The sequence below is a fragment of the Onychomys torridus genome, chromosome 2 (genome assembly GCF_903995425.1).
Source record: "Onychomys torridus chromosome 2, mOncTor1.1, whole genome shotgun sequence".
NCBI lineage: Eukaryota > Metazoa > Chordata > Mammalia > Rodentia > Cricetidae > Onychomys > Onychomys torridus.
This window is the reverse complement of record NC_050444.1, coordinates 162,425,088-162,435,582: the sequence shown is the minus strand read 5'-3', so window position 1 is coordinate 162,435,582 and position 10,495 is coordinate 162,425,088. Positions and strand designations below refer to the sequence as shown.

The 10,495-nt window shown below is 47.4% G+C and overlaps 1 non-coding gene across 1 annotated transcript; it reads right to left on the bottom strand.

Annotated features, from left to right (window-relative positions):
* Window positions 1-5,100: 5,100 nt before the first annotated feature.
* On the bottom strand, window positions 5,101-5,259 carry LOC118579063. The gene has a single exon (XR_004944426.1). It is a non-coding gene; the product is annotated as a U1 spliceosomal RNA (small nuclear RNA).
* Between the last annotated feature and the right edge of the window lie 5,236 nt (window positions 5,260-10,495).

The following is a 10,495-nucleotide window of genomic DNA, read 5'->3' as shown; positions in this document are numbered from 1 at the left end:
TTACCGAAGCCTCAATGGTGGTTGGAACTTCCAGGCCAAGGTGGGATGGCTACCCCCTACATGGTGCCAGTGGTCATTCTTTAAAAACAAAGCCACTCTGGGCTACAGTGTAAATCTGTCAGGGAACTTGCCTAGCCAAGGGAGACTGAGTTCAATTCCCAGACCCAAAATTGAAGGAAATAACTGCTACTTAAATGGAGACATTGTAGAACTGAGCTCCAGGCCCCAAGGGAAATGTCATCTCCCTACAGGAGAGCCGGACCTCTTCAAAGCATTACCCTGGTGCTGCCTTAATGCACTAAACTCTTCAGGGACCAGCAGGAAGTGGTGTGTGAGAGGGTCTCAGAGGCTAAGCACCAGTCAGCTTTGCATCTGGGCTGAGAGCAGAGTGACCCCCAGTCCAGGCAGGGACCCTTTACGGTCCAGCTGGTACTTGACCTGCAAGCCTGACTTTTCCTTCTCCTCTCCCCTCCCCCACCCAAGCTGTTTTCAGCCACACACGATTTTCACTCAGACACTTCTAAATGCAGCAGCTACAAGATGGCCTGCTGCCCTGCTGCCCCATGTACGTCCCCTGCTCCCCCTACCCCATCTACCTCACCTACCTCACCTACCCCACCTACCCCACTTTCCCCAACTCCCCAGTGCCAACTGTGCTGCACCCAGGTTTGGACTCTGCTGTGTCACTAGTGAGTCATGTTCTTGTTCATCCTGTAGCAAGATTGGCATCCTGGCTTGTACCAGAAGATGCCTGCAGCCTCTCTTGCTTCTTGCTCCTTCTGGGCATCATCCCCACGCCATGATCTCCACCATCGTCAGGAGCCAGCCTGAGGACCTTGTCTCAAACAAATAAACAAATCTTGATATGATATAGATGGCACACTATCCATTCTTCAGATAATAACACACTGGTGAGATTGCTCAGTGGTTAAGGATGCTTGCTGCTCTTGCAGAGGACCCAGGCTCATCATTGTCCACACCTACATAGCAGCTCACGGCTCCTGAACTACAGCTCTGTGGGGTCCCCTGCCCTCTTCTGAACTCCACAGGCTTTTGTACGCATTGTACACATAAACTCATGCAGACATACACATATACACAACACACACACACACATACACAACACACACACACAATTTTAAAAATCTTAATAATTGCAGGTCCTGATTTGGATTTGATGCTGGCCTCTAAGATTTTACATTTCTAACTAGTTCTCAAGGTAGAACCCATTTAATATTAAACAGAATGTATTTTTTTCTTAAAAGATTTGTTTTTATTTACGTGCATGTGTATATATCTCTGTGTGTATGTCATGTGTGTGCAAGTGCCCACAGAGACCAAAAAAGGGGTTGAGTTCCCAGGAGCTGGAATTACAGGAAGTTGTGAGCTGCTGTAGGTGAGTTCTCTGCAAGAGCAACAAATGTTCTTAATTTCTGAGCCATCTCTGCAGCCCTGACTCCTGCTTAAAAAAAAAAAAAAAAAAAAAAAAAAGAGGAGGGTATTGCTATGTAGCCTAGGTTGGCCCCAAACTCACACCCTTCCTGACTTAGCCTCCTGAACGCTGGGATTGCAAGTGAGCATGCCATGCTTGGACAGGACATGTACTTTTGCAGACCCAGATCTTTCTGTGGGTCATCCATGAGGGAAATCAGGTTGAAAAGAAAGAAACAGGAGCCAAGTCTACAGCCACAGAGATCACAGGAAGAACGCGGTGGTCCCGGAGAGATGGAGGATGAGGAAACATCCCGGGAGTCTGGAAATACCTGAAAGGCTTTTCCTCTGTTTCTCACTTTTGCCTCTTCTCCTTTTTATATCTTGATGTCCAACTCATGTCACCTTTGCTAGTTTTGCATGTAGAGAAATTTGTCAAATCAGACCTACAGTGACAATAATGTTATTTGTTGTAGGACAAGATTTTTTTTCTTCCTTCGAGACAGGGTTTCTCTGTATGTAGCCTGACTGTCCTGGAACTCACTCTATAGACCAGGCTGGCCTTGAACTCACAGAGATCCACCTGTCTCTGCCTCTGGAGTGCTGAGATTAAAGGCGTGTGCCACCACCACCCTGCTTAAGACGAGATTTTTAAAACTTATATTTCTTTTGTGTCTGTGTTTGTGAGCATGTGTGTGAGCATGTGCACACATATGCCATGGTACACATATAGAGGCCAAAGGACAACTTGCAGGAGTCACTTCTCTCCTCCTATCATGTGGTTCCTGGGGATCAAACTCAGGTCATCAGTAGCCCAGGCTGGCCTCCAACTCACTGTGTAGCAGAAGGTGATTCTGAACTGTCCTCTACCTTCTGCCGGGTTCTAGTATTATTACAGGGCTCCTGAGTCTAATGTAGTACTGAGTCCGTGCATGCCAGGCCAGCACTCAAGCAACTGAGCTGCCTGTCTTCCCCAGCCCTGGACTGAAAATGTGGGGAAGATGTTTCCCTCCCTAAATCCCATCCCCTTGAAGGCATAGGGAAGAGAGTGAGTCAGAATTAACCATGGGACAGGAAGCTCAGGGCACACTGTATCAGAAAATGGAAGGTCCCAGGGGTGCAAGGCCTGTTAGAATCAATAACTGGTCAATCATTAATTTGAAGATAACCACCATCTGAGATGATTAAAACTGGGGAAAAGCTCTTATGATAAGAGATAAGGGGTTGTATTGTCCAATCTGTTTCATTTTCAAGAATCACTAGTCTGTTCAGAACTGAAGGACTGGACAGATGGTTCAGCAGCTAAAAGCACTGGCTATTCTTGTAGAGGACCGGGTTTGGTTCCCAGCACCCACATGGCAACTCACAACTGCTTGTAACTCTCTAGCTCCAGGGGATCTGCTGCCCTCTTCTGGCCTCCTCAGGTACTACACACAGGTGCACATGCACAATTACCTATCATGGCAGTAAGTGGGATACTTCCTGCACTTTCCAGGCCTGTGTCTATATCCCATGGAAGTTTGAACATATTGGAATAATCTGTTCTGTAACTGTGAAGGACTGTCTGGGTCTCTGGATTAACTTGACAAAGATTTTTAATTCTACCTCAGTTTTTCCAACAGCAGTTTTATTTAAAATGTCCTATCTTAAGTCTGTTTTTGTAGCATGAATCTTAACAGGTCTTATTAATAAGATCAGACACGAGGCCAGTTATTGAGGTGAATGCTGGAAGATCAGAGAAGCAGAACAAGCCACAGCTACCTCACCTTGCCTTGCTAGTTCCTCAGGCGGTCCCGTTTCCTCAGGCTGGAAGCTTCTGAGTTCTCCTCCACATGAATCTCAGGTGAACTGTATTGCTCCAAAGCCTGAATACTAAACCAGCCAACTGCTTAACTAACTAAATGCTTAACTAACTCTGGTGCCTGGTTTTCACGCCTTATATATCTTTCTTTTTCTGCCCCCACTCCCTGGGATTAAAGACTCGCTTTCTGGGATTAAAGGCATGTGTCACCACGCCTGGCTGTTTCCAATGTGGCCTTGAACTCACAGAGATCCACCTGGCTCTGCCTCCCAAGTGCTGGGATTGAAGGCGTGCACCACCACTGCCCAACTTCTGCTATGGCTTACTCTTCCCATTTTCTGGCCACCATTTGTGGCTCTGTATCTAGTGGCTGTCTGTTCTCTGACCCCAGATACATTTATTTTGGGGAACACAATATTTTGGGGAACACAATAGCCCCCACATGTTTTGGTGAATTATGCTTTTCCTAAAACATTGGTCATTTTGTCATGGCAGGAATCTCTCCCTAGAAATCGTGTGTGTGTGTGTGTGTGTGTGTGTGTGTGTGTGTGTGTGCACGCGCGCACACGCGCGCGCACGCGCACCTGCCAGAGGACAACCTTAGGTGTCATACTTCAGGAGCCATCTGCTTTGATTTCTTGAGGTGAGGCCTCTCTTTGGCCTGGTGTACTCACTGAGTAGGCTGGCTGGCTGGGCAGCAACATGGATCCACTTGTCTCTGCCCCCATCCTGTGCTGGAATTATACCTGTACACGCCATATCCAGAGCACCCCTAGTAAAAAACTGCCAGGTTCCAGCTGTCTGATTAAGGGCGAGTTAGCCTTTGAGGATAACAGACAGTGGTGTTGATGATGATCCCAGGGTGCCAGCTCATCCTGGAGTCTTCTCCTTCCCAGCTAGCCACCCACTCACTGCTGGCGTCTACCGCCCTCTTGTGGTGGAGGGGGTTTTGTTCTTTTCAGTTTCTCATCTGACAAAACTTCCCAACAGCCAGTGTGGCAGCGTGTGGATGTCAAATACTTATATTTGAGCCTCACACTTAGTGACATCAGGGGAAATGGGGGACGGAAGGAGGGAGAGAAGGATCCAGAGACCTCTGGAAACTGAACATATTTAAACAAGATCCAGGAATCGCCAAGCAACCTGATGCCTGTTTCTGCTTGTTGACGATCCCAGGATGATCCGATCTCAGCAAAGAACTGCATATGTGTCACCCCCATGTGAGATGCTCTGTGCACCAGGACAAAACGAAGCAAATATGGTGCTTGTGACTGTACATTGGGCTTTTCTGATTTTGTGGTTTTGAAAACTTTTGAATCCTAGAATGAATGTCTTCTGATATTTATATTGGAATTTATTTTTTATCACTTCTGCTACTGTTCAAATTTTATGGCTCTGGTTTTCGTGCATGCACACAATAGCACGCCAAGTGCATGCAGGTGACTGCAGAAACCAGAAGAGTGTCAGATCTCCTGGAGCTGGAGTCAGAGGCTGAAAAGAGCCACCAGACAAGGGTGCTAGGAACTGAACTTGGGTCCTCTGCAAGAGCAGTATAAACCCTCAACCACAGAGCCATATCTCCAGCCCCTCGAATTTGTTGATTCTAGTGTAAATATTTTAAAATATAGTTATTTTTTCTGTAGGATGTTTCGACTGAGCATGTGTGTATGCGCCAAGTTCATGCAGTGCCCAGGGAGACCAGAAGATGGCATCAGATCCCCTGAAACTAGACTTAAGAGACAGTTATGAGCCATCATGTAGATGCTGGGAATTGGGTCCTCAGCAAGAGCTCTCAACCACTGAATAGTCCCTCCAATCTCTACTGAAAACTGTTATTACGCTGGGTCTTCTTTTTAAAAAGTCTTTTTTAGGAGAGTGTGAATGCAGCTGCCCACTACTGCAAATTATGCAGCTAAGTTTCCCACATTTGGGGAAATCACAGGGGTCAGCACATCCGAGGGCAATGGATGAGCTTCACCTGGGAAACCACCCTGCGATCAAGCTGTCCTTCCCCTGTCTCCCTGTTTCCCCCCCCACATCCCCTTGTCCCCATCCCTCGCCAGGCGAGTGTGGTTTTAACAACTGTGTCTAACATACACAGTAAAGTCACATGCAGGTGAGTTGTTTTTAACTCTTTTCATTGCAGAATAATTCTGATTACTGCTATTTACTGCTGACTCCTAAACGTGTATGCCATGCAGTGTTTGTTATTAAAGCCTAGAAAAAGGGTAAAGAAGAATCTGCTGGGCCCCGCTGAGCATGCCAGCCTGGTGCAGCTCAAACTCCGCTCCAGATGTCGCCATGGAGGTTTTCCAACATGTGGAATGGGGAGCTCACCGGGCCCTACTTCTCCCTGAGGACTTACATGCAGTTAATGGTCGCTGGGGCAGGAGAGACATTCTCCTCGATGGTTAGCTACTGAGAAGATGCACATTCTCCTATAAACATGACTAACGGGAGCCCACTGAGTCACACACACACACACACACACACACACACACACACACACACACTGACAGAAAAGAACGTAGAGAGGCTGGTTGGGACAGGGAGGGGGGACTCAAGGGAGGGGGGCTAGAGTAACGGGTTAAGTGAATGTGACAGAAATCTATTAATACACATATAAAGTGGTATAATGAACTCATTATTAGGGATAATTCGTATATCCTAATAAAAACTTTACAATGAAATCGCAGGGTGAGGGTCTTATCCAGTCAATCAAAGGTCTCAAGACAGATTCTGCTGAGGGGGACTCCTATGAGCTGACCTGTAGACCATAAACTGGGACACCCGCTCTTCCCAGGGACACCCATCTTTTGAGGACAGGGAACACAGAGATAGCGGGTTGCAGTTCTGCTAGCCCCCTCCAGGAGGCGGCAATCTTTGAACTGAGCTTCACTTCCGGAGTTTCCGTGATGTGGTGGGTGGTGTCCCAGGGGTCCCGCAGGGTGGCCAGTCAGCAGCTTCAAGTCAGGGCGGAGTTCTTATCAGGAGAGCCAGAAGCTCGCCAAGTTAGATTTCCGGCTGAGTTGTGATAAGGCCTGTTTACCCAGGGGGAGCTTCCCCAGCTCCTGTGGAATTCAGAGAAGCAAATCTGAAACCTTGGTCTTCACTCTCCGGGGACACTTTCTGTTTTCATAAACTTCGAGGAAGCATATCACTGTCTGTCGGGTGAATTAGTCACACACAGAATAGGAGGTGGCCACATCAGCTTTCTGAGTATCTGCCGGAAACTGGTACCTGCCCCTTCCTCAGATCCTTAGGCTTGGTGGAAAGTGTCTTTATCTGCTGACATTTCACCAGCCATAGAATTTCCTCGACTTTTTACTACTCCCACAAAGAAGGCACGTGAACATAGAAACTCTTCAAATTTCCCCACCTTAAGTACAGCTTGAACAAAAATACTAAAGTAATATCAACACCAGGAACCAAACGCAACACCAATATCAACCCAGCACCAAAACCCTGAATCCAACGCTCACACCAACCCACACCAACACCCTAAACCCAATGCCAACCAATACCAACCCACTACCAACATAGTGACCCCAGGTCAATATCACTGCCTGTACGTTAGGCATGCACCCACGTTCCATCCTCAGCACTGCAGAGTAGCACACACCCGGAATCCCAGCACTTTTGAGGTAGAGGGGAAAGGATCAGCAGTTCAAGGCCATCGTCAGGTACAAGGAGAGCAAAAGCCCAACCTGGGCCATGTGAGACCCTGTCTGGAACAAAAGGAGGGAAGCTAGAGAGATGGCTCAGCGGTTAAGGACACTTGCTGCTGCTCTTCAGAAGTTTGGCTCCCAGCACCCACATCTGGTGGCTCACAACCACCTGTAACTCCAACTCCAGAGGAACTGATGCCCTCTTCTGGTCTCCTCAGACCTTGCAATCACACACACACACACACACACACACACACACACACACACACACACATTTAAAACCTTATTTTAAGAAAAGAGGCCAGGCGGGGGTGGCAGCAGCCTCGGCAGAGTTGAACTGGCGCAGCTCTGTCCAAGCGGCCATCAGCCAGTCCATCCTCAAGAGAGAAGCAGTCATTTGAAAAGGACTTTTACAAATTATGCTAAAAACATTATAGCCAGCTGGAGAAATGGCTATTTCAGTGGTTAAAAGGACTGGCTGCTCTTCCAGAGGACCCAGGTTCAATTCCCAGCACCCACATGGTAGTTCAAACTGCCTGAAACTCCAGTTCCAGGGGAATCTGACACCCTCACACAAACATACATGCAGTCAAAATACCAAAAAATATATAATAGTATATATATATATATATATATATATATATATAGATAGAGAGAGAGAGAGAGAGAGAGAGAGAGAGAGAGAGAGAGAGAGAGAGAGAGAGATGTAGATATATAGATATATCTCAAACAAACATTGTAGCGGAGATACTTTCAAATTCCAGATGTTAAACCTAACTGTCTCCCAACCTGAAATGCTCTGTGTGGATCTTGTGGGGCAGCTCAAATCTCATGCTAACTTGGCCTTTTTCTTCATCCATAACTTGGTTGGAGGATTACCCAGAATGTTTCAGGAGGAGAAAGCCCATCTGTCTAACCCTTAATCAACTCCTTCACTGGGTCAATAGAATTCAACACATCCCTCCCCGCCCCGGCTCCTCACAGCCATGTGCCTTTCTTTGTTCAGACACTCTAGCATATACATACTATAGGAGATGGCTGCTGGCACTCTTCCAAAATTACTCAAAGCTTAATTCAGGAGCTACACCTCCTTCCCCCTGAAGGAGTCTTATGTGGCCTTGAGGCTTACTGGTGATATGCACGAATAAGCCAACACAAGGAGGGTCTGTCATAATGACATAAACAAGATCATGTGCGATGCATAATTCCCTTCAGGAATGAGGTTTGTTGTGAAGAAAGGGTCTCAGAGTAGGATGGGGTCTCAAGCGGGGGAAGAGCGTCAGACAGAAGCAACATGGTATCTGAAGAATCAGCATAGGGGGTCGAGAGAGGAGAGGGGTCTCCTTCAGACCTGGAGAGGGGCTTCATTTAAAGTGGGGTGAGGGGACTGGGGAGATGGTCAGCAGCTCAGAACACTTGTTGCTTCTACAGAGGACCCGGGTTCAGTTCCCAGCACCCATGATTGCTCACAACCATCCATACCTCTGGTTTCAGGGGGATCTTATACCCTCTTTTGCAGGCACTAGGCACACACATGGTGGACATATATAAATGCATGCAGGCAAACACTCACACTGGGGGAGTGTTGGGTGTTCTGTATTGTGCGGGAAAGTCACTCCAGAATGTAATTTTAGGTTCTCTGTGAACTGAACCTCAAATCTCCATTCAGGAGCATGTTTATTGATTGATACACAAAGGTTGTGTTTGAGGTACAACAAATTCATTGTACCAAAGCCCCTTTGATCTATTCTACATGTTCTCTGAAGGAAATCATCACACCTCTGAAATGCTCCAAGTGGTCTTGTGACCACAGGCATACAGCAAGAAGGCTGCCTGATTCAGGCTGTGGGATTTCACCTGTGTTCTAAAGAGTCTCCAGTTCAAGGCCAGCCTAAGCTACATATCAAGACCCCATCTAAAAAGAGAAAAAAGGAAAACAAAAAGAATGTCTATCTAGTAGCAGCCATAAAATTTTGAAATGTAAGCGATCTTAGGCACGTATGAAGTGTCCACTGTAGATGGGTCCCCTACACAGGGCAGAGTCACAGGGAGACACCTTGCACATGATGCAAGATTTTGTCAAGCTAGCAGGGGCATTGCCTTAGTCTGTTTGGACTACTTAAAAAAACAAAACAAACAAAAAACACTGCAGTACGGGTTATGGTTCTTGCCGACTTGACATAGGCTCTGGTCATCTGGGAAGAAGACCCCTGACTGAAAAAATGTCTCTATCAGGTTAGCCTATGATTAGGTCTATGCGGCATTTTATTAACTCATGACTGATGTGGGAGGGTCCAGCCCACTATGGGTGGTGCCACCCTGGGCAGGTGGTCCTCGGTTGTGTAAGAAAGCAGGCTGAGTGAGCCATGGCAGCTCTCCTGTACTGTTCCTTCCTCTGCTCCTGCTGGAGTTCCTCCTGCCTCGGGTTGATGGTGGCCATACCAAGTCAAACCCTTTCTTCCCTCAGTTGTTTTTGGTCAGTGTGTTACCACGGCAACAGGTCACAGGGTATCATGGTGACAGACCTGGCCATGTTGTTTTGGGAGATTTTCGGAAGTGTATAGAGCTTTGGGTTGAAAAAGCCATTGGGTGTTCCACACTGTTCTGTGGGAGCATGGAAGAGAATGTTAGGAGAAATGCAGGTGATGGAGGCCTGGCTTGTGACGTTTCAGAGGTGAGCAAAGGCTCTACCAGGGCCGTTTGTGTGCTCAATTTGAATTAAGAAGCTGTGGTTTCTGGTCAGCTGGCGCTGAGGGATCGGCTGGGATTAATAAGAGGCCAGCATCATTGAGGTGAACTCTTCTGGGAAGTGTTCCCTGAGGGTCAGCACACAGAAGCTGTGGTTCATAGAGGGCCAAGGTTGCATCTCAAGTGGGAAGCGAACTTGGTAATGTGCAAGAGTCTCCTGTGTTGTGTATGATTTGGTGGCATGAAAGGGTCATAGAGAGTGGCTGAGGCTTGACACCATGTGAGGCCAGGAGCCGTAATTGGTAGAGACTCTGGGTCTGAAGGGGTCAAGGAGAGAAGCTGAGGCACCAGGGGGTAGTCAGTCCCGGAAGATGTCAGGAGAGGCCACTGGTGAAGCGTAACCTCAGTTAGAGTGGATGTTCCAGCCCATTGAAGATTCTGGGACTGTGGGACAGTCACCAAGGACAGTGGAGGACAGCGGCAGGTGTGGCATAAGCCAGCATGAACCTATAAGACCAACTATGTATGTTTGTGGATGGCAAAGGCAGCAGATCTAGGGTGTGATAGGAGCTCATTTTGAGTTTATAGATGGACGCTTGTAGCCATGTCCAAACAAGGTGTTCTATCCGGCCCTTTGCAATGGTCCTAATTCCACGCTTGAAAGTTTCACCCTCAAGATCTACTGGCCTTCTAATGCTGCCAATTTGGATTAGACTGCAGTCTATGACTTTGGGTGCCTCAGAGCAAACCACCCACAGAAGGAGTTTTCAACGGAGGGGAGCCTGTGAGGACATGAGATATTTGCATTGCTGGATGTTGGCTTTCTGCTTTGGTCTGGTGTAACTGTGCCCTTCCTCCTCCTTTTTGAAATAATGAAGCACATAACTTACTTTTTATTTTACAAGAA